Here is a 26,254-nt window from a genome sequence, read left to right as displayed (position 1 = left end):
TTAAACGGCTTTCCTGAGGTAATGTGACATAATAGTCCTCCAGATCTTTTATTGACCCCTTTCCGCGGTTGAAAAACACTGATTGATCGATATTATGTATGTAGGCCTATATACATTTCGGTAAGTTGTACTGTATCTTTCAACATTGTTTATTTGTGTTTATTTACTAATAGCTAGTAGAGATGATCGGTTCACGTGCCGCTAGGGATCTGTCACGTCACATTTACCAGCGCCAAAACAGTATTTATAGTAAGTGAGAGGGGGTAACTTAAGAGGGGCGAACTGGGGAGAGGTGAGGTTGCATTTGGCTCTAAGCAAATCCACGTATCCATGTCAGTGTGTATATCCATGTATATCCATGTGAGTGTGTATATCCACGTATATCCATGTGAGTGTGTTAACGTTATCCTCACCTAGCGCCACTTCACAGCTAGCTGCTGTAGCGGCATGTTCAACGCTTTGGACGTTGTTGTTCCTCACTGTAAAAAGTGAACAGTTGGATCAACTTAAAAAAATTACTTCAATTGGTAACACCTAAAGAAATTAAGTTTTCTAAACTTAAATTATCACGTTTTTCATGATAAAACATGATAATTTAAGTTGAGAAAACGTAATTTCTTTAGGTGTTACCAATTGAAGTAATTTTTTAAAGTTGATCCAACTATTCACTTTTTACAGTGCTGTCTGTATCCCCAACAGTAGCCGTAAAAAGGTTTGTAATCTTTGGCAGCATTGCCAAATACTTATAGGCGTCTTTTCGCTTTTTTCTTTTATTTGAGCCGCTTGGGTAACTTTGTTTCATTTTCGCGTTTAGATTCATCTTGCTTCGTCTCTGTTTGTGTACTTCACAGTTCTCCTGTCACTGCGTGTTTATCTGTCGCGCCGCGCACCGTTACGGACTTGTCCATTTCATTGTGAAAGTAGGGGGGTGTATGTGTAGGGACAGTTAACCATGAACTGGACATTTTAACTACTACTTCAACGTTTCAACGTATTTCTTAAGAATAGGAATAAAATGTACCATGCTTTTGAAGCATTCATGGTGATAAGGGGCTTTTTCTTTTCTTTTTTTCTTTTCTTTTCTTTTCTTTTCTTTTCTTTTCTTTTCTTTTCTTTTCTTTGAGGTTGGTTGGGGCCCCAAGCAGCCGCCTACCTATGCCTCTATGTTAAGACCACCACTGCCCTTGCCTCGTTTAGTATGCGCGGTTCTATGAATATGCAAATGAGCCCCGCCTCCACTCACTCACTCAGCTCAGAGATCCACTGGTTGACGATCACACGTTGATCTGATTGGTTACAAGGTAGTTTGTGACGTCAGAAACACCAGCGATTTCAAAGCGTGTTTTTGAGACTGTCTTTGGTTCACTGCAGTTTTAAGGAGGAAATACTCAGCAATGGTGTCGACTTATGAATTTACACATGGTTTGTCTTAAAGCGTATTAAAAACACCACATAGACACATAAACAACATTAAAAGCTGGATTTTCACCACAGGGGGACTTTTAAGAATTCACTGAAAGGTTCTTTAGGGAACCAAAATGGTTCATTGTGATGAAAAAACCTTTGGAGCCTTTATTTTTAAAAGTATATCTGACCTGAAAGGGATTCTCACAAAAAAAAAAAACAAAAAAAAAATTCAAAACAACTTCTGAAAAAGTTTTTTTTTTCCATTCAGTGAAAGTCAATGGGGTCCAATGCTGTTTGTTTCTCACCGTTCTTCAGAAGAAAGTCAAACAGGTCAAATATGCTTTATTTATTTATTTATTTATTTATTTTTTGTGAGCTGTCCCTTTAATATTCATTATTATAGAGGTGTTTATTTAGCAGATGCGACAGTAAAATCACAATACAGAGCTGAGAGACTGAAAGATTAGTTTGAGATTATTATTTTTATTTAAGAACAAAAAATTGTGCATTGTATTCGGTGGTTTAGATAGGTTGAGTTCAGATACATACAGTTTATTAGCGCTGGTTCAATAAATGTTTGTGCATCAGGGTTTTATGCACTTTAACCCTGTCATGCGTAGTTTAACGACTAAACTATGCACTGTCTGATGGCTATTTAATAGGAATTGAATGGTGATCTGTATCACCTGTAATAAATAAAAAGGCAACGGGAAAAAATATGAATAATATCTTTTTCATCTTTACATGGACAATCATCCTGAGACATCAGAGCAGCAGGAGATGCTTCACTGAAAAAAAACAATAAGTAAAATTTACTGAATTTTTCTTTGGCAAGTTTTTGCACGCATATTTTTAAAGTAAATTTCACATATGGAATGAAGCAAACTCTACTTAAGTTAAGTGAAAGTAACAAAGAAAATAAGTCATTTGAACTTAGTAAAAGGTTGAGTAATATCTATTTAGCTGAAGTTTCCTTTGCAATACATTTCACTCAGACAATAAACATTGAATTAAACCACACTTTTAAAGTATATGCATTACTTAGAAACATCTCAGTAATTAATACAATAGATAATGTGTGAAACACCACATTTACATATTTAAAAGGCACGCGTGAAGTGAACACAGTACACATGATGAATCGTTTTTGGTTTTGAATGTGCAATTTTGAGTAGAAAATTCCAAATGTCACAAAATGGCAAGTTACTAATCCTAACAACAAAAGCAATGATAAAGCAGTGTAAATACAGCTGGAAAACAGTGAAAAATCAACCTCATTAATTATGCAAGCCCCAGTGCATGATGGGAACAGCGGTATCAGAAAAGTTGAGTAATATTACTTCATTTTATAACGTTGATATTTACGCTTTAATTTCTACATTTTTTTTTGGAAGATATCCATAGACATTTATTTAACCATGGCAAAAGTAAGTAAGTAAGTTTTTCATCTCTATTTTTTGTGTTTATTTAAAATTAGACAAATCTGATATTATTTTAATCTCCAATATGCTATTTAACAGTTGAGATAGTTCTTTAATGCTTCGCTAACTAGCCGGGTTTAAATCCCAGTTGTGCAGGCGGGGCATGTTGTCACACTGCGTTACAATGAGCCCCTATTAGAAATATGCTATTATATTCTATAGTTTTATTAATTTTATTGAGAAAACGTGAGAAAAAGGTGAATAAAGACTGAGTGTCAATGTTCAGAAATTACTAATTATTTATTTGTTTTGAACTATGTTGTATAGCTGTGTTTTCATGTGTTCGTAGTCAAAACTCAAAAATGAGTTTATATTTAATTATTAAAAATTGCCATTATTTTATATGAAAAAGTTTTTTAATTGTATTTTATTTAGAAAATATTTTAGTTTGTCTTGTATATTTTTTTTATTAGATCAGATAACATTTTAAGCTGCCATATGTCATGTTACAATGTGCCCGTCACATGTTACAATGTACCCCACCTATGGGGCATGTTGTCACATTTCACTTCCATTCTTTCGGGGTATATCCAGAAAAAAGTATATACTGTATTAATAAAACAAAACCACATAATTGTACCAGACATGTGGGAAATTAATGTGGGAAAAAATAAATACTCTGAACATAAGTAGATTTACACAAACTGAGAAAGTCAAAAAGCGTTACTTTGTGCCCCGCTCTCCCCTAGGCTATTTACTTCACCACAGAATTCATTTTTATCAGTGTGCTGCAGATCTGTAAATAAGAAAGCTATAAAAACATCTTTGTTTAATTTTCTTTCATAATATGCTTTTCATTTTTTGTGCCCCCACTTTTTCCTTTTTTCTTCTTCTTCCTTTTTTTCTTTCTCGTACTTCTCTTTGCTGATCATTTTCAATAGATAAATCAGGCTTCCTTATATTATTTTTCTTGATGACTATAGAACTATAACATGTTTATTGTCTGAAAGTTTGTCTGTTTTTGTATCTTATGTTTGTCAAAAATTGCAATAAAAAAAGACTTCAGTTCAGCTCTCAGTGCGCAGGCGCCGTCTAGTGGCCACACGTCATCACTGTTCCCTATGACGACTGGATAATGAATAATGAACTTAAGAATTTTACATAATATTTATCCCACCAACAAACTCACATCTAAATTTGGTAATGGTAACTTGAATTGTAATTTCTGTAAAAGTAGTATTGAGTCAATTGATCATCTTTTTTTTAATTGCTCCCTTGTTAAAGAATTTTGGTTGGATCTGTCAAAACTCCTTGTTTCAAAATTAAAATTAGATATTGAATTTGTATTGGGTGATGTAATTTGTTATTTTTCTCATTGTAGTCATAAAATAGAATATATTGGAAACATATTTATTTTATTAGCAAAATATTTTATACATAAGTGTAAGTTTTCTCTAAAAGTACCCAAATTATATATTTTTTATGTGACTTTAACTACTTTATTAAGACGTTGAAAAGAATTAACAACAAAAAAAGTGTCAAATTTTTGAAATTATATGATATTTTGTTGAGCGAAGTGTAATTGGATTAATACGTCTTTTTTCTTTGTAGGACTACTTAAAATGTATCTATTGTCTTCCTTTTTTTTGTTTTTGTCATCCACTGTCATTTCATTGTTATGAATGTTCAGTTGTATTATTATTTGTTATTTGATTGTTCAACTGCAATAAAAAAAGAATAAAAAAAAAAAAAGATAAGGAATAATGAATGCTGTCATCCGGCTCATTAAGACATGGCTTACATTATATATGAGGGGTTGTATTTATAAGTGAATATACAAATTTTTTTTTTTGTTAAAGTTTAATAGTTTTTCTTACCTCAAATTCTTAGATGGCACCATCTGAACTTTTGAAATTGCATGGTACCTGCAAGCTGCAAAGTCCCAGACATTATTTGTATTGTCGTTCATGTTTCCCGATAGCTATGTTTTGGCCACATCAGTAAAGCACACTTCATTAATGGTTTATTTCGTCTCTGGGTTATATTTGAATGTGGAACTTGATCATTTCAGACAAACATTACCTCACATATTTAAGCTTTTCAAGTTGTTCAAACAACTATTTCGCCACTCTCATGAATCACACTAAAATGGATCACAGATGGATGGATTCTGAAAGATTCACATGTCGTATAATTGACAGGTTTGATTGAGATTGAGAACGTTCTTTCATCAGAATATTTGCTGAGGCTAAATCACAAAACACAAAAACTGCTTACAAATGCATAAATCTGATGAAACCACTGAGGTCTGTCATCAGATTTTACCCCAATATTTACAGATTACACAGAGATAAGAATCTTTCACAAGATCTGACCGTTCTGATGGTCAAAGAAACACTTAGTCCCGGGCACGCGTGCACGTGCACGAGCCCTTGCCCTATTTCAAAATTAATCAAAAGTGCCCCTCTCAAACATTCACAATGATAATATTGTGGTCAATAAAACAAAATGCATTTGATTATAATTAACATGACAATGTGTACAAAACTATAGTAGCCTAAATTCACGTTTCTGTCAGAGTCTGAGGCGTCGTTGCTATAACGCGTTGCTATGGGTTGCGTCACTTGCGTCAAGTTGCGTGTGTCTTGCTTCGGTCTTGACTGTCCTAAAGTAGTGTGTGGACGGCAGGCATAACCGTAGCAAAAGTTATGCGTTTTAAAATGAAAATACACTTATGTAAACGTAGGTATCCCACATTCTTCAGTATATGGCCCGACGGCAGGAGAAAAAATAAACCAAACAATTTTTTAACTCTTTTTTTTCCCCCCAACAATAAAAGGTTGTGTGTGTCGATTCGATTAAAAATCCACATATCACATATTTTAAAATATTACATAATTCATTGAAGCCTGTTTGTCATGTATAATACACCGACCAATCGTCGTCTGGCACAACACGTTCACATTTCATTGGACAATGTGAAGTGGAGCGGTAATTTTCCGGTCATTTATAAATAAATTGTAAGATTACCTGGACAGACGAATTTACATTTATGAAGCGATCTGAGTCTGCGTCGTTGAACTAATGGATGTTAATTGACTACAAAGCACCCAAAAGTAGCATTAATGGTAAGTATAGTAAGTCATACACCGTTTACCATTTGATGAAACTCATAGTTTGTGAAATGAAGCCCAGGCCTATAAGTCCCTTATTCGCATCAAGCCTGAATTTATTTGATCAAAAATACAGAAAAATTATTACAATTTAAAATTAATGGTTTTCTATTTTAATGTTCTTTATAATATCATTTACTTCTGTGATGCAAAGCATATATATATATATATATATATATATATATATATATATATATATATATATATGTATATGTATATGTATATACACATATATACCCCTTTTTTACATTTGAGCCCCTGCCCCTGAGGAACTCTCTGCACGTCCCTGCTTAGTCCTTTTTAATAAAGCTCTGCACACAAACAGCCAAATTAGCTCACATCAACTAGAATTATGCATAAAATTGTAATTTTCATATTCTTTACACTCTTAAAAATAAAGGTTCCAAAAGTTTTTTTTAGCATTGCCACAGAAGAAACATTTATTTTTTCTTACTGTGAAGAACATTTTAATAATCTAACAAACTTTTTTGTTTTTTTATACTATAAAGAACATTAATATTCCAGTGATGTTAAAGATTCTCCGTGGAACCATAAAGAACCTTTATTTTTAAGAGGGTAAAATAAAATCTTACATTTTTAAAATGAGAAGTTAAACAAAACTAACTTTTCTGACTCTATATTAGAAATTCGTTTCAGAAATGTTTTCATCTTCTCAGAAGTGGACGTTCCAGTTTTATCCAGATCGTAAGGCATCAGTTTGTGACTCTGACCCGACCTCTAATCCTGGGTTGCACAAAAACTGCCCAACATTGTGAAAATAACCCAACACAATGACCTAATGGGCTCAACTAGTGTTTGAGAAGAAAAATCCATCAACACATTAAAGCTGTGGAGGACACACTAAATATAGGATAAAGGTGAAAGTGGACCGTGAGTTCATTACGTGCTTTATTTGGAATGTTCCTGTCCTGACCTCAGAAAAAAGAGGAAAAATCAACAAGTGACAGATAGGACACGTGCTGTGAAACCGGGCCAATTCAATGCATCTGCCTTATCTGATACCCTATATGTGTAACTCTTTTAAAAGGACACACAAGGTCAGCATTTATTTAAAATAGAATCTTTTGTAACATTAGAAATGTCACTTTTGATCAATTTAATGAGTCGTTACTGAATAAAAGTATTAATTTCTTTAAAAAACATTCTTACTGACCTCAAACTTTTGAACGGTATAGTGTATAATGTTACAAAAGCTTTCTATTTCAGATAAATGCTGTTATTTTGAACTTTCTATTCATTAAAGAATCCTGAAAAAACATTAATAATAATCATAACTGTTTCTTGATCATCAAATCCTCATATTAGAGTGATTTCTGGAGGATCATGTGACACTGAAGACTGGAGTAATGATGCTGAACATTCAGATCACAGGAATATATTACACTTTACTATATATTCACGCAGAAAACAGTTATTTTATATTTTAATAGTATTTCAGAATATTACTGTATTTTTTATTAAATAAATGCAACCTTGTGAGCAGAAGAGACTTGTTTAACTTTTGAACGGCAGTGTATATTTGTTTATTTATATATTTATGCAAACTTTTATGTTAGATACGATTAATGGATTTGACAGCACTAATTTTATTACTTTATACCATAGTCAATATACACCATGCCAAGCCAGAAAACTCACAATACCATTGCTGTAAAATATCCAAGCATAATAGGCCTATGTTAAAAATAAAATATAAGTTATATGTTTTGTGAAAATATAATCACAATTTTTTTTTTACAGTACCCAATATTCACCATGCCAGCTACTCACAGTTTTTATTATTAAATAGGAGAACATAAAATATAAGCTGTATTGTGAAAATATAAGAGTATAAAGTATAAAAAGGATGGTAATTTTGTGAGTAAAGCATCATGATCATCACTAATTAACATGTGATGTATATATAGGATTTTTTTAGGGACATTTATGCTGAATCCTATATAATTCCACTGTAAAACTCTTCCTGAATGAATTGCAACGATGCAATAAAATCGATTACATGGTGTCATTGTTACAGTGTCTTTATAAGTTCTGAGTAATATTAAGTAACTTCATGTATTTACTATTGGGTTAGGATTAGGGTTTGGTTGAGGGTTAGAACATGTAGGCTAATTATGCATAATTTACTGTTATTACTATGGTAAGTACATGTAACAAGGACACTGTAAAATAAAGTGTTACTATTAAATCTTTAACTCTCAAATGCAAAAGCAGGCGAAACTGAAACTATGACGACAGCGCCATCTTACGTGTCCTGAAAGCACAAACACATGGAGCAGTGACGTAAAGCACAGAAAGAGCCAGTGTTATGCTTTCAGTGCTTTATTTCCCTGGGTTTTCCTGGTTGTGAACACGAGAGAGTTTAAATGAGGACTCGCGATGCTTTCAGAGGTTTTTTGTATTTCTTTCATGTTTTTATTATGCTTTCAAACTGTACAGAGATGACATTAATGATATTCAACTTTGTATACAATACACCAAATACATCAACAACATGTTCAATGTCACCTGAACATTCAGGATGAGAAAAAATGAGGGGTTTTTGTTTATCTTTTTGTGAGGCTCGCGCGTGACGTCACGGCCCCGCCCACTCAGGTTCTGGTTTGATCACTGCGCGCTGTTGACACTCGGAGTCTCCGCGAGCTCGTGCTTGTGGCGGCGATTAAACGGTATTAAGCGACAGCGGGCTGTCGTTATTCGGTGACCGGGGGATCGGTTTGTGCGGGAGGTGGGTCATCAGTTTAAACATGTTTTCCTAGCCCATCCTGAGCGATAGTAATGCCCTCACGAGTTCGTGAGGCGGCCGATTGTCATTTCGACTTAGCTCGCGCTCGCTTAGCCGCCACAGGCTAATTAATTAACCGAGAGTGTGAGAAATATTCACTCCAAATCATCGAAGGCACTGCAAAAACTCCTCAAAACACCCAGAACGCCGAGTGTCTCCTCGTTTTGAATGAACGCGAGGGATTAACAGGTAAGCGAACGCTTGATGAACGCTTTAAATGGAACAGGTATTGATGTGTGTGTGTGTGTGTCTCGTTGTGTATCGCTAGTAAAGATCACGTTAGTCGTCAGTGACAGGATAACGGTTAATTAATTCTTCACTTAAAGCACGACTTCACTGAGTGTCGTGACGCGTGAGAAACTGAACGCTCCCGTTCTTTGATTATTCGAAACGGCGGCGTTCTAGTTTTGTCGCGTCGCGTGGCGTTTCAAATAATATTATTATTATTATTATTTATAATAATAAAGGACCCCAAACTATCAGCTGATTGTGACCAGAGATCAGAACACTTGCGTTTAAAGGACCGTTCACACCAAAGACTTTAACTATAAAGTTTTAATTATCGTTCTAAAGGCCTGTTCACATGAAGGACGCGAACGATAAAGATGTACTTTTTAAAAATGATGGATGGATGCACTTTTTTGGGCTTCAAAATCTCAGGCACCATTCACTCCCATTATAAATCTGGGAAGAGCAGGATATTCTTTAATATAACTCGGATTGTGAGTATAGTATTGTATACAACTGTAACTATAATGGCACAGAGAAAGAATATCATTGGAATCACTTTCATAACAAGTTGTTTTTCCAGCTGATGAACAATAATAACATTGACAGCCAATCAGAATCTTGCGTTAGTTCACCCAAAAATGATCCCATAATTCACTCACCCTAAAGCCATCTTAGGGTGTACTCCTTTCTTCTTTCAGCCAAACACAATCCGAGTTATATTAAAGAATATCCTGGCTCTTCCCAGATTTATAATGGGAGTGAATGGTGCCTGAGATTTTGAAGCCCATAAAAGTGCATCCATCCATCATAACAGTAATCCATAATAAAGTTAATAAAGGCCGTCTGAAGCGAAGCCATGCGTTTTTGTAAGAAACACATCCATGTTTATAACTTTGTAAACCATAATCACTGAGTGACCTCTGACCTGACGCATGACGTATTGGCGAAAGCTGAAGTGCAGAAGATCGAGCAAATCAAAACACTGGTCAGGAATTAGAAGTCGAAAACGAATTTTTAAAGAGAAATATGGGAGGAGCTTGAGTTTGTTGCCTATGCTCACCTAAGCTTATGCTACTCCTACGTCATGTGTCGGGTCAGAGGTCATGCGTCGGGTCAGAGGTCACGCTCCCACATAAAAGTGCTCGAGCATTTAAAGCGTCATACGACAAAACTGCAGTGTGCGCTTAGAATAAACAGAACGATATCGGTTGGTGTGACTGTGAACGCTAACATAGTTATTGTTATAGTTATCTTTATAGTTATGGTTCTTGAACCTAAACACGCCCCCTTTAGGCTTGACGTTAGTGTCACATGTCAATGTTTCATTTAAGTCCCTGTTTAATTTATTAAACTCTCAGGAATATGCCAATATAATTACCTAGATAGCAGGTAAGCTGTGTTTATAATGCCTTTCATAAAGTGCTGTTATAATAGCATGTTTTGCTTTGGACATAACCATGATACTTAAAAAAATAAAATAAAATTGCATTTACATTTATGCATTTGGCAGACGCCTTTATCCAAAGCGACTTGCGTTGCATTTCAAGATACACATTTACATTCTTATCAGTTCTTGCTTGTTGATGCATTGATGGTGGGAGTGAAGACAGCCATTTTCAGAATGACAAATTGACAATGTTGATATTGAAGGATATGGAAACTCATAAAGTGAATGTAATGTAGGCTATGCAATAAAAAGGTGTTTAAAAATAACATTACATTCTAACATTTCAATCTAAAAACAAAATAATGCTTTTATTTTTAAATTGACTAAAGGCTTAAACTAAAAATCACAATAAAAACAAAAGCACAAACTAATTATATATTGATTACCCCATTATAATGGTCACGTTCGTAAAAATATACGTACTTGTAGGTTTAAAATTCCACATTAATTGTCTCCAACAACAAATATTTTAGCAATATGTATATTATAGTCAGAATTATTGCGCTGCTATTCTATTGTTGTCCGTCTGGCGACGCTCGTTCACGGAGGCTTGAGTATCAGCGGAAGCTCGTCGTCCTGACAGAGAAACGGACTCTCTAACATTTACAGATGGAGAATAAACCTGTGATATTGACCACGTCTAAACGCATTAAACAGCGCCAGTGTTTATCAGTCAGTATCTGACAAGCTGCTTTATATATTCGCATTGCTTTGTGCTTGGAAAGCAAAAGAAACAATAGAATGTGGAAATGATTTCTATCATACCATTCAAGGAAAATTGAAAACATATTCCAGTTTCTTTACACAGACATTGACTGTTTCCTCAGGAGTGTGTGGTTACAACAAGTGAAAGCAAGGGTTTAAATATTTATACAACAGATTATTTTAAAGTTTTTTTTTTTATATAAATGTAATAAATTATCAGCTTTTTAAATATTAGTCAAGAATTGTCACGTGTCATTGTCGCGATGTTAACTATATCTGTTTTAAAGCTCTTAATATCAGCTTGTGTCGTGTTTAGCTCACACTGCGTCCTCCGCTGTTTTTCAGATGTGCTCGTATCAAACTACTGTATCCATATAAACGGTATTGGCCTCATTCCATATCGTTTCCCAAAAAAATATATCGATCTACCGCCCAGCCCTAATTTTCTCAAGAAAAAAAAAACTAAAATTCTCAGCTAATGCTATAAATTAAACTGTACATGCAACTATACATGCAACCCTGTCAATTTGTACATTATAATATCAAAGATTAAAATTAACATCTGATTTGTATACAAACATTTTAGTTGCACGCAGTTTTTATAATAATAACATTATGTGAAAGTGTTCTAAAGCTGTTTTATTGACGTCTTTCTGCGGTTGAAACCCTGATTGATGGATTACATGAGACATGATGGATTTCAGGAAGTTGTTCTGAATCTGATGTTCATTGATGTTTATTTGCTAGTAGTAAAGAGGAAGAGATGATCGGTTCATGTCTCTCACACTCACACACACACACACACACACACACACACACTCACACTCACACACACATTTACTGACTGAATTTACTGATGAAACTGTCAGAAGCATCAAAGCTTATTGTGATTATTGGATGGGAAAGCAGTGTAAATAATGTGTAGTGAAGTTTTGTTCGCGCATCGACTGAAAACAGCACAGACTAAAAGATCCATTCTTAGGATTTAAGACTCAATAGGTTCATCAAAATGAGAATCCATTAAAGGGGACCTATTATGCCCCTTTTCACAAGATGTAAATTTTCTTTGAAAACAAAATGAATCCACCTCGTCTTCAGTGGCTAGCAGATTTCAGGAGTAAATAGAGAGAGCTATGTGGATGAATACATCCAGCTACAACACCTTCAACGCTTGGGAGATGCTTCGACGCTTCTCGTGAGTGCATTGCTGCAGCAATGGCTGATGTGTACAACTCGCAGTGAACTCGATCAGGGCGGGTCTAAGTTATAACGGCAGTGTCAGTCAACACTCGTGGGCGGGGCCTGTGGCTTAAGTGATGTCACTAAAGCCACATTCTGAAAACAGGTCGTTTGGAGAGACTGCTTATGACTTATGGGGATTAAAAAAAAAGGAGTGAGTGGATTTTTATCACTGTAGGGTGGTTGTGTACACACACTGCCAACACACATTTATGTCCAAACACCATACAAAAGTGAATTTTGCATAATAGGTCCCCTTTAAAGGTGCATTGCGCAACATTTCATGTTAAAAATACCCGTTTTTCTAACCCATACATGCTTAAACAATTGCCTGATGGGCTGAATGAGCCCTTCTCTGATCACTGCGATTGCCTCTATAATCCTGTACAGTAAAATAAATAAGAGGGATTCGGGACGGAATTTGAGACTGGGCGTGACGTCATGCGCGTTCACGCTCACCTGGCTATGTCTGGCAGGTTTGTGTATTCGCCGCCATTATCCGCATCAGCGAAGACAACTCGAGCGACAAAAGTAGAAGATGGATTCAAAGAGACCGGCTTGTTGTCCATTCAAAACCCCAACGCGAACTCCACGTAAGACAAAGACACATGCGTGTGGTCCATGAGCGTGCACACCTCTGGTTGCAGTTTCGCTTGTCGCCAGAGGGGGCATAGTTCTGCAAAAACTCAGAGACTTGTGCAATGCACCTTTACAATAGAGAAATCTAAATTGTAATTTGATTGCTTAAAGAATGCAGTCAGAGTGGAGTTTTGTTTATCAGGGTAACATTGCTCATATGTGACCCCGGACCACAAAACCAGTCACATGGGTCAATTTTTAGGGCCCGAGCACCGATGGTGTGAGGACCCTCTTGGAATTGCTCTGTTTATTATTATTATTATTATTCTTCTCCGCATTTAATTGCATTTTTGAGGGCCTAAACATGCTCGAAAACTCACAAAACTTTGCACACGCATCAGAACTGGCGAAAATTTACATCTGATATAGGTTTCAGAATTGGACGGGGCAAAATGGCTCGATAGCGCCACCTATAAAATTTCAACGGAGTGCGCCTCCCGCAACGTTCCACGTACGTGCACGAAATTCGGTACATACATGTAATGACCTAATACCTACAAAAAAGTCTCTTGGAGCATAGCCCTAAACACAACAGGAAGTCAGCCATTTTGAACTTCCTCTCAGATTTTTGTGCAGTTTTTGCCATTTTCAGGCCTCGTACTTTAACGAACTCCTCCTACAGTTTTAATCTGATCATCTTCAAATTTGGTGAGTGTAATCTTAAGGCCTTTGCGACGTTAAATTGCGAAGATCTTGAGTTTTCGTCAAAGGGCGGGTCCTCGGCGGCCTGATAAATTTCGATGTTTCGCCATGAAACAGGAAGTTGTTGTAACTCAGGCATGGAATGTCCAATCTGCCCCAAACTTCACACGTTTGATAAGAGTTCTGTCCTGAACACATGACCATGCTCATATTCAGTTATAGTCATAGCGCCACCTGCTGGCAACAGGAAGTGACATGTTTAACACTGTTATGGACTCCTAATAACATATAAAAAAGTGCCAGCAAGTGCTAAACATGCTAACAACATACTAGAAGCATGCTAAAACATGCTAGCAAACTCTTAGCTAAGTGCTAAAGCATGCTATTATTGCAATTAAATAGGAATTTGCTGTAACTCAGGCATGGAATGTCCAATCTGCCCCAAACTTCACACTTTTGATAAGCGTTCTGTACTGAACACATCTACATGAGAATATTCAGTTATAGTAATAGCGCCACCTACTGGTAACAGGAAGTGTCATGTTTAACACGTTGATGCCATTCTAGCAACATGTTAAAAATGCCATTGACTTCTAAACATGCTAGAAACATGTTAAAACATGCTAGCAATACTTAGCTAAGTGCTAAAGCATGCTAATTCAATGAAACAGGATGTTGTTGTTACTCAAGAAGGCAATGTCCAATCTGCGCCAAACTTCACACTTTTAATAAACGTTCTATCCTGAACACATGACCATGCTCATATTCAGTTACAGTCATAGTGCCACCTGCTGGCAACAGGAAGTGACATGTTAAACACTGTTGTGGACATATAAAAACATATAAAAAAGTGCCAGCAAGTGCTAAACATGCTAACAACATACTAGAAACATGCTAAAACATGCTAGCAAACACTTAGCTAAGTGCTAAAGCATGCAAATGCTGCAATTAAATAGGAATTTGCTGTAACACAGGCATGGAATGTCCAATCTGCCCCAAATTTCACACGTTTGATAAGAGTCATGGCCTGAACACATCTACATGAGAATATTCAGTTATAGTAATAGCGCCACCTGCTGTCAACAGGAAGTGACATGTTTAACACTGTTGTGGTCTCCTAATAACATATAAAAAAGAGCCAGCAAGTGCTAAACAGGTTAGCAACATACTAGAAACATGCTAGCAAACACTTAGTTAAGTGCTAAAGCATGCTATTACTGCAATTAAATAGGAATTTGCTGTAACTCAGGCATGGAATGTCCAATCTGCCCTAAACTTCACACGTTTGATAAGAATCATGGCCTGAACACATGTCTATGCTCAAATTCAGTTATAGTAATAGCGCCACCTACTGGCAACAGGAAGTGACATGTTTAACACGTTGATGCCGTTCTAGCAACATGTTAAAAATGCCATTGAGTTCTAAACATGCTAGAAACATATTAAAACATGCTAGCAATACTTAGCTAAGTGCTAAAGCATGCTAATTCAATGAAACAGGACTTTGTTGTTACTCAAGAAGGCAATGTACAATCTACCCCAAACTTCACATGTTTGATAAGAGTTATCTCTTGAACACATGTCCATGCTCATATTTAGTTATAGTCATAGCGCCACCTGCTGGCAACAGGAAGTGACGTTTAACACTGTTCTTGACTCCTAATAACATATAAAAAAATGCCAGTAGATGCTAAACATCCTACCAACATACTAGAGACATAATAAAACATACTAGCAAACACTTAGCTAAGTGCTAAAGAATGATATTACTGCAATTAAATATGAATTTGCTGTAACTCAGGCATGGAATGTCCAATCTGCCCCAAACTTCACACTTTTGATAAGCGTTCTGTCCTGAACACATGACCATGCTTATATTCAGTTACAGTAATAGCGCCACCTGCTGGCAACAGGAAGTGACATGTTTAACACTGTTATGGACTCCTAATAACATATAAAAAAGTGCCAGCAAGTGTTAAACATGCTAACAACATACTAGAAACATGCTAAAACATGCTAGCAAACTCTTAGCTAAGTGCTAAAGCATGCTATTATTGCAATTAAATAGGAATTTGCTGTAACTCAGGCATGGAATGTCCAATCTGCCCCAAACTTCACACTTTTGATAAGAGTCATGGCCTAAACACATCTACATGAGAATGTTCAGTTATAGTAATAGCGCCACCTACTGGCAACAGGAAGTGACATGTTTAACACGTTGATGCCGTTCTAGCAACATGTTAAAAATGCCATTGAGTTCTAAACATGCTAGAAACATATTAAAACATGCTAGTAATGCTTAGCTAAGTGCTAAAGAATGCTAATTCAATGAAACATGACTTTGTTGTTACTCAAGAAGGCAATGTCCAATTTGCACCAAACTTCACAAGTTTGATAAGAGTTCTGTCCTGAACACACATCCATGCTCATATTCAGTTATAGTCATAACGCCACCTACTGGCAACAGAAACTGACATGGTTAACACAGTAATGCAGTACTAACCACATAATTATTGTGTACTAAGCATGCTAGAAACAGACTAAACATGCTAGCAACACTTAGCTGAGTCATGAAGCATGCTATTATCACCATTATACAAAACATTTTGTAACTGACTTTGACATACTCTTACTATATATACCTCCTTAAATGTACATTTCCCAACCATGCTCTGTCTTCCTAAAGCCACCGAGTGTTGATGGCACGGGTGCGAGGGCCCTTTCATCGCTGCTTGCAGCTTTAATTTTAAATTGAGATTTATATATCACATGAAAGCTGAATAAATAATCTTTCCATTGATGTGTGGTTTGTTAAGATAGGACAATATGTGCCCGAGATACAACTATTGTAAATCTGGAATCTGAGTGTGCAAAAAAATCAAAACATTGAGAAAATCTCCTTTAAAGTTGTTCATTTATGTTGGCGATTGTGCTGCATTCACTCACAAAAATACATGTTTTATATAATTACGGTAGGAAATTTACAAAATATCTTCATGGAACATGATCTTTACTTAATATCCTCATGATTTTTGGCATAAAAGAAAAATCTATAATTTTGACCCATACTAGGCCTATGTATTATTGGCTATTTCCACAGATAAACCCGTGCGACTCGAGACTGGTTTACTGATCCAGGGTCACATATGAGGAATTAAACTTTGCACAATGTAAGTTTTCACCCTAGCAAACGGTTGTTTTGTAGCGTTATATTGCAGGTGTGCAGGTTATCCTGTGCGGTTGAGATGGTTGACATGCTTTAATGTGCACGCTGACGCATAACATGACCATCTGTAAGTGTGCGGTCTGCAGTTTTATAGTGTGCACTTGATATTTACAGCAGGACAAGAAGTCAGACAGAAGTGAACGTTTGAATTCATGTCCAACAAGTGGCCTTATGCATTAGATTTGTATTTAGAATTTTGTGTTTGTCTTTGGATGGGAGAAAGAAATGGTTCGTGTGGGTTAGCAATGTTCATGGCTAATCGAGTTTTCCTTGGTTATAGTCTGATTACGGCTTGTGAAACATTTTTAATTTTCTGTAATCAACGTGTCAGATGCTGCTTTTTGACGACTGACCCTTCCTGATATTTACACTGATTTATGTCATAAAAATCTGAAAATTGACTTTAGTAGCCGTACTAGCCGACCGTGGAAAAGTCGTGGAGATTTCTCCAGTTAATGCATGTGTGTAGTTTTGACCAGCTCTAATATAATTCATCTAGGGATATTTTGGCCGATAAACGACAGTTCTTTATATTTTTAAGCCGATAACCGATATATTGGCCGATAAATCCAAATTTCTATATAATTTTTGAGAGCATGAAACAAAAGTCTCACCATTAAAAGTCATATCCCAAAACACACAATTATAATGTTCTCATTATGATTTTGTGTAGCTTATATGACAGACTTGCCAATTGCCATATTAATCTTTGTATTAATTCTGCACATGTTGCACTTCACTGTATTTTCTTTTTTTGAAGTGATTCCAATCATATTTCAAGCAATTCATAATCATCATGTTGAACAGTGCACATCTGAAGTGTCTCAGCTGAAGGAAATAAAACATTATTTATCAGCTTTATCAGCTAAATCTTCTAATCAGACCGATAACCGTAACATTAAAATGAACATATATCGGCCGATACCGATATGGTGGCCGAGATATCGTGCATCCCTAAATGAATCGACTAGATGCCATTTACACTGATTTATCTGAAAAGCTGAAGATACACACACCTTGTTAATAGAGTTATTTGTATGTGTGTTGGTCAGGTGTGTCGTGTGCTTTGAAGCTCTCTGAAAGTCAGTCGCTCTTAATTTGTGTCTTGATTGGTGAAAGATTGTGTGTGTCTTCAGGAGAGTCTGATGTGATGTGATCCGTGACATTTAGTGTGTGATTTTCACGCTGAAATGAACAACCAGATTGTCCTGAGAGGCGACGTCCGAGTGCTGTGGTCAAGATGTTGTCGCTAATACAGTAGATTGGGGGAGTTGTTTTAGTAAATGAGTGCAGGAATGGGAAATCAATCTTTGCTAAATTATTCACGAGTGCAGAAACGCTTAATTATCAGCGCTTTCAGTGATGAAGTCCTGTTGGCCCCGTTCTGAAGCGTTTGATCTACAATCACTCGTTATAATCACTGATTGTCAGTGTTTTGAGGACGTTTGCATTTGTTAGATGATGAAGAACATGAGATGCTTAATGGATGCCAGTGTTTATAAATCCTAAAGCAATGTCCTGGAGAAAACCAATGAAATGTGTCTTGTGAATCTGTGAAAGTTGTTTTTTATTTAATTGAATATGTGCTACTTGCATTCACTTCTTGGTATATTTGACTGTTTCATGATGATTCTGAATCTAAATATCGGTTCATTCTGGCGTTTGAGAGAACGCTTCATATTTCGTCTCAACTTGAACTATTTCGTTACTACTTGAGCGACGTTCTTGAATGAATTGCACACCGGTTTGTTATTATGGGGACATCGACCGTGTGATTGGTTGCTTTAAATGTCAATCAGACGTCCTCTTGGGCGGCACAGCTTCATAATGACACGGAAATATTTGAAAACTTCTCATAATAACGTAAAAGATCTCTAATGGTGTTTTGTGCCATTGCTTTGGCAAAGTATCTGTCAAACGAACTAAAATAAAAAGCACAACTTGGCTTTGTGCCCTCATTAGTTCACAGAAGACTGTGATTTAATGAAAATGTACCAATTTGAAAATGTTGGCCGATACCGATAATTCTTTATATTTGAAAGCTGATAACCGATAAATTGGCCGATAAATCTAAATCCAGATTTTTATATAATTTTTGAGAGCCTGATTACAAAAAACATTCAAAGCCATTAAAAGCCATCACCCAAACACACAATTATAATGTTCTCATTATGATATTATGTAGCCGATATGACAGACTTGTGCTGCACATGTTGTACTTCACTGTATTTTCCTTTTTTTGAAGTGATTCTAATCATATTTCAAGCAAATAAAAGCCATCATGGTGAACAGTGCACATCTGAAGTGTCTCAGCTGAAGGAAATAATCCATTATTTATCCGCTTTAATATATTGGACAAATTTTCTTATCAGGCCTTTAATGATAACATTATATACTTATGAAATATTAATTTGATTTTATTTTACAGTGCATTTGTTTTATAACATATAGCCTAGGCTATTCACTGTCATAGAAATAATAATAATATTTGGCTTCCTAAAACACACTACATTTTATTTAAAATATTCCGTTGCATATTGACTAAATATCTTCTGTACATTTTTACATTCTGTACTTATTCTTTAAGGCAATAAAGCACTTGAACACACACAACAAACTCATAATTACAGCTTCAGAAGTGGGAAGTAGGAAATATCTGATGCACATGAAGCATAAATCAGAATACGGTCATAATCGTGATCTGTTACATTTCTGATTAATTATGCAGCCTTACTCTCAGTTATAAATACGAGTGAAGTACAGTCAGTTCGGTTTAAAATCTGTTCTGTAGATCTATTCCCCCAAATAAACATGTAGTAGAGTCTGCAGATTCTGTCTGGGATGTTCTGGAATTAATTGTTAATATTGCAGTGTTGTTAGGCTCATAACGGACCATCATACCTTCAAACACCTCTCTGCTGCACGTACATATCAACATTTAATAATACTTTATTAAAATCAAAAGTTGTAACTGTATTATTTAATGTGTCTGAGCTAAGATGACCCTAACAGTTGTATTTTTTTAACTAACTTCAACAAAGCATAATAATAACTTCTGTAAACAAATTGTGTTAATGCATTGACTGACGAGACATTGTATAGTGTTACCTATTATTCTTTATATATATTTTTTGCACTTTAATCTGATTGAAACATTTGTTTACTTTATACATTTTTGTGTATTGCTTTATTGCATAAACGTATTAAATCTGTTATAGTATGACACTTTTTTTTTTTGTGCAACTTATTTCAATATCGTGATAAAAGCTTCAGCGATTATTGCAGCATGAAAATATGATATCGTGCAGAGTTACCATTCTGCATTAGTGCTCTTACAGTTATAAATGCACAGATATGTATCTATGTATGTTTGTATTTAGCATCTGATTGATAAAACGCATTACAGATGTTAATAATCAGATGTTTCCCCTCCGCCGAGTTGAGAGAACAAGCCCGGATCTTGCAGATCAGATGCGGAAGTAAAATTTTTGCACAAAAACGACTCCAGAAGCCTTAATAGCATTTTATAAATATATAATATAATTATATAATTATAATTTTTCTATACATTGACTGTACAATATGCCCTTTAATCACCAGCTTCCCCTCCGCCGAGCTGAGAGAACAGGCCCAGATCTTGAGTTGTGTGTCTAAAGTTGTGTGTTTATGGACTGTAATGCGGTTTGAAGCGAGACTGGTTTGGCGCAGTCCTCCCACATATGAGATGGCGGGTGTTCGGTCATATTTAGCTGGAAGGGCTTCTGTAATATTGATAAGGAGTCGTATCACGATGCTTTGTGGACCTGAACATGGATCCGGCCTCCGTGGTTGTATGATGGTGTGTGTGTGTGTGTGGTTTTGGTCCATCTTGTGTTCGTTTTGCAGCAGCACAGGCAGTATGCTTTGTTTTTTTGTTTTTTTTGCGAGAGAGAGATTTGAAGAGCTATTTATAGACCAGCATTGAGCATGTGCTTCCCTCCCTTTCTCTCGTTCACTCGCTCATCTTTTCCTCCCAGATTCATGATGCTATTAGATTCTCCCTCCTCATCTCACACCTTTCTTCCTCTAATTCACGCTTTTTCTTTTCATCTGTTGTTGTTCTGTCCTCATATTCTGTTTCCTCAGCTCTTTTCCTCTGTGTTGTTCCTCGCTGCTTTCGCACGATTGTTCCTCCCTCCTTCCCTGTGGATTTCTGCTTGTGAATTATTAATGGTTGCTGGATGGCAGTGACTGGGAGCAACGCTAAGATTCAGAGCTCTTACGGAGGATAATCATTAGTTTTCTGCCATGAGACGGGACAGGGAATGAGAGACGGGGACACCACCATGTTGTGTGTGTGTGTGTGCAAAACTACACACTTTCAAAAACTAGTCGGTTTTAAACATTGATGCACCAAAACAATTACGTTTATTTGTATTGGACATTTTCCACAGTGTAGTTTCACTTTAACTCAGGGCTGTCAATGTTTACGCATGCTGTAATTTCAAAATCTTTAAAGTCCCTGTATTCAATAACTTTATCCCTTAAAACCCAACAAAATAACTTTTTTAAATGTTTTTTAATAAAAAAATCTTCATGCCTTAAAATATCTTGAATGTAACTCGACACCCTCGCCTCATTTAGAATGCGCGGTTCTATGAATATGCAAATGAGCCCCGCCTCCACTCACTCCCTCAGCTCAGAGATCCACTGGTTGACGATCACACGTTGATCTGATTTGGTTACAAGGTAGTTTGTGACGTCAGAAACACCAGCGATTTCAAAGCGTGTTTTTGAGACTGTCTTTGGTTCACTGCAGTTTTAAGGAGGAAATACTCAGCAATGCTGTCGACTTATGAACTTACACATGGTTTGTCTTAAAGCAGATTAAAAACACCACATAGACATCGTGCAATCGGATCATTTTAAGTCGCTAAACTTTTCAGTCCAGTGATCCTGTAAGTGAATTCATTCAAACAATTAGTCCAAAGCAGTGCTAATTTAAAGAAAACCAGGCTGATTACATCAGAGAGAGCAGTGACTCGCAGCTAGTTTAATTCATTCCAGACTGTAAAACACGAGTTCTGTCATATTCTGTGATTGTTTCCGAAGAGCGCGAGCCTTTCTGTGAAATACTGACTGAACAGAATGTCAAAGCATCCCACGGCTGAATGGCCAGATGATACGCTAACTACGTTTCTCGGCTAGATAAAGCAAACCAGCGTCTTGCTAGTAAAGTTTTGATGGATGACACCGTGTCCTAATTACATGCGACGCGCGATAAAAGGTTATTTTCCATGTTGATCAGAGTGTGTGTCCTAACCAGCCGCGACGGCGACACGCGACGATTCTATTTTAGAAACGGTTTCTATTTTTATGCGACGTCGCGCTGGAACAACAAACACAAAGTGTGGCGATGATGATCTCTGGCGCTGTTTATGTGCTTTATTTAATGTTAAAAGCGTGTCATGTGACTCTGAATATCATTTAGTGCTCCAGCTTTGAAGCTGTAAAAGCAACACTGGATAATTCACCTCAGATCTTCAAATTAAACAAATGGAAACAAGAACGTTCAAACTGTGAACAAACAAGTGGATTCTTTGACAAAGATTGTTTTAGTAATTCAGCCTATGTATTTTAATAATGTTTAAATGGTGTAATATTTGTGAATTTGATTATGTAGCTGCTTATCCATTTTCTTGCGATTGCCATCAAGATTACTCTCTGGTGCCACGAGACTCCACCCACACGCTGTTCTGACTGGCTGACTCCACCCACACACTGTTCTGACTGGGTGACTCCACCCACACACAGGGTTCCCGCGGGGTCTTAAAAAGTCTTAAAATGTCTTAAATTCTGAACTTTAAATTTAAGGCCTTAAAACGTCTTAAAAACAGGCAGATTTTCATCCGCGGTCTTAAATTTCATTTAGTCAGGTCTTTTTATAAAAACCTTTTTTGTCAACTTTATTTGAACTTGTACATGTTAGTATATAACATGTTGCAAGACACTTTTAAAATCTGGCTATCATTTTTAATTGTATTATTTTAATGTTTATGTTAGTGTGTATTGATGCTAATTTTATTTGTTATTTGCTGTTTTTTGACAAAACTTGGTGAATTGATTTCATTGTGTGGTATTAGTACTTTTTGAACAGGATTCTGTGATAACAGTGATCATTTTGGGCACTATAATAATTAAATGAAATGTTCATGCCATTTCATCTCTAGTTATGATCAACTAAAATCATCTAATTATGTGTTTTTTACAGTAGGCCTATAATCTGCAAAGTACAATTTTCTATAAAAAAATGATATCTGATTCTGTTCTTTTCTCTGACACGCGTTGTTGGGTGTGGAACGTTACTAATGTGATTGCTTTATCTGTAAATTAAGTTAATGCTTTTTCAATTACTGAATTCATTGAAAAAAAATGAATTCTTTGATTTGAATATTTTTTTGGCAATGCGTCGTGTAGGTCTTAAATTTCAATCTTTATGGTCTTAAAATGTCTTAAAAAGGTCTTAAATTTGACTAACTGAAACCTGCAGGAACCCTGCACACACTGTTCTGATTGGCTGACTCCGCCCACACACTGTTCTGATTGGCTGACTCCGCCCACACACTGTTCTGACTGGGTGACTCCACCCACACGCTGTTCTGATTGACTGAAATGTACATATACAAATCAAAGTTAGCTAAAAATGTATTCCAAAATTCAATCATTCATGCCAAAAAATGCATTTAAACAATGTAACAATTTGAGGCAGAAAAAATGAGCTCATTGAATTAATGAATACTTGTTTGTTAACAAATGATTATGACAGAAAACCGTAGCATTGACAGAAGCTCTTCAGGATGAGGTGAGAGCAGGAAGGGTTGTTTCCATCAGTAATGTCTGTCTTGTTTCTGGAGATGGACAGTAAAAGCAACACAGACAGACAGCACAAACATGCACGCACATCTCCAGTTTCTATTGATCTGCAATAAAGCGTTACGCTGACCAGTATTCTCTGTGACGGCACACCTACTCCTTCCCAGCTGGCTTTGCTTCGATGCACAGATTTCACATCAGTGACCCACTCAACACATTGTCAGAAGCTGTTGACTCTTGTATAGCTGGACTTATGACTGATTGATATGACAGCATTGCATTAATATTGCAGGTCATCGTGTTCTGTTCATTCTTTTCCATCTAAAGAAATATTTTTTTTCAGTGTTTAACAGAGTTATTGCACCCACAACATACACTTTCTCTCATACAAATTAGGGACACACCGATATGAACATTTTGGCTGATACCGATAACCGATAATTCTTTATATTTGAAAGCTGATATATCGGCCGATAAATCTAAATCCAAATTTTTCTATCATTTTTGAGAGCCTGATTACAAAAACAAAAGTCTCAGCATTAAATCCATGTGCCAAACACACAATTATAATGTTCTCATTATGATTTTATGTAGCTGATATGACAGACTTGCGCTGCACATGTTGCACTTCACTGTATTTTCCTTTTTGAAGTGATTTTCAATCATTTTTCAAGCAATTTAAACCCATCATGTTGAACAGTGCACATCTGAAGCGTCTCAGCTGAAGGAAATAATACATTATTTATTGGCTTTAATATATTGGCCTAATTTTCTTATCAGGCCGATAACGATAACATTAAAAATGAACATACATCGGCCGATACTGATATGGTGGCCGATATATCGTGCCTCTCTAATACAAATATATTATTTTTAACCTATAATGTGGAAGAAATGTGAGTGTTGAGTTTCTCATCAGTGCATTTGCGCTGTTTGAGAGTGAATGAGTGAAGGAGACAGGAGGGAGGAAGAGTAAATGAGCGCATGCTCACTCAGAGAGAGAGAGAGAGAGAGATCGGCTGTGCTTCATTCAGAAAAAGCAGGGGGGCGTCAGAAACGAAGCGAGAGAGAAAACTAAGCGGAGAGGTGGAGAACTGTCTGTTCTCTGTTAGAGAAACTGAAATGCGCTCGGCGCTGCACCTAATGATGCGGGGAGATCAGCGATAAATCAGCCGATATAGTAAGCGGTGTGTGTGTGTGTGTGTGTGTGTGTGTGGTGCATATGCGCAGGCATGCATGCATGTGAAAAGTCTGAGTAAAGGGCTGCTTATGAGTGTATTCAGGCGATTTTAAAATCACACTGAAACGTTCTGCTTATGACTAAACCAGCAGGTGCATTATGGGAAATGTAGTCCATAAAGCCGAGACTGGTTAAAATGGGTCAGAGAGTTTAGAAGAAATGCGCTGAAGTTTCTTGTGAGCCTGTTTTAAAAAAACAGTGCATCGACATGTGAAGCTGAGCTGTTAAGTCTGCTTTCAGACAGCCGCAGATTTCTGACACTCTTGCCGTGGGTTTTGACATCATTCACTGACGTCAGGTGGAGCTGGTAGAGGTGAATGAGCCGTTCTCGCATCAAGTGAATGTTAATTGTTTCGCTTGAATGATGCTAGAAAGCATTACTTGCATGCAGAATCGGTCTTGTGAATGTTTGCATTATGCTTCACGTATCTGTGGAAGTGCATGTTGATGAGCGACAGGCTTCAGTGTGGGTCAGTCGGTCGTGGGTGTGTGTGTGTGTGCAGTGTTGAAAGCGATCCCCGTCTGCCCACTTGCGTAGAGGTCGATAAAGAGAGTGTATTTGCTGAGGTAATGAGGAATTCCCTTTCACTGTGTCCTTGCGTCCTCGTCACCCACGCCGGGGGTGAATCTCTGCAGGAGAGAGAGACGTCATTCATGTCACACACACCGATGAGAGATGAGAGATGTGTGTTAGAGCGCAGGACATCAGGAGGCGGCGCAGGGGAGATTCACAAGAACTTAGTTCATAAAAAGGAACTGAGATTTAAAGGGATAGTTCACCCAAAAATGAAAATTCTGTCATTTACTCACCCTCCAAACCAGTAAGACTTTCGTTCATCTTTAAAACACAAATGAAGATATTTTAACGAAATCTGAGAGATTTCTGTCCCTCTATTGACGGCTACACAACTGACACTTTGATGCTTTGAAAAGTTCATAAAGAGATTGTAAAACGAATCCATATGAATCGAGTGGTTTAGTCAATTTTCTGAAGAGATTCGTTCGCTTTATATGATGAACAGTCTTAATTTAGGCTTTTATTCATATATAAACATTTATCAACGCACACATCAGATATGGTAAACGGAAGCTCAAGCATGTTTGTTTGACGTGCGAGAATGAGGTTCATTCTCGTGTTACGCATCACGTTTGAGCTTCTCGAGAACCAATGAGGTTCATTCTCGTGTTACGCATCACGTTTGAGCTTCTTGAGAACCAATGAGGTT

The 26,254-nt window shown here is 36.6% G+C and overlaps 1 protein-coding gene across 1 annotated transcript in view; it reads left to right on the top strand.

Moving 5' to 3' along the window:
* Window positions 1-8,611: 8,611 nt before the first annotated feature.
* r3hdm2 (R3H domain containing 2) overlaps window positions 8,612-26,254 on the top strand; it is a 79,524-nt gene continuing 61,881 nt past the window's right edge. Inside the window, exon 1 of the mRNA XM_079883512.1 lies at window positions 8,612-8,996. The gene's annotated coding sequence lies outside the window, so the exon portion shown is untranslated. The remainder of the gene's footprint in view (window positions 8,997-26,254) is intronic.

This window comes from Squalius cephalus (assembly GCF_949319135.1).
Source record: "Squalius cephalus genome assembly, chromosome: 10".
Taxonomy (NCBI): Eukaryota; Metazoa; Chordata; class Actinopteri; order Cypriniformes; family Leuciscidae; genus Squalius; species Squalius cephalus.
Note: the sequence above shows the minus strand (reverse complement) of the source record. Positions and strands in the feature narration are given on the sequence as shown.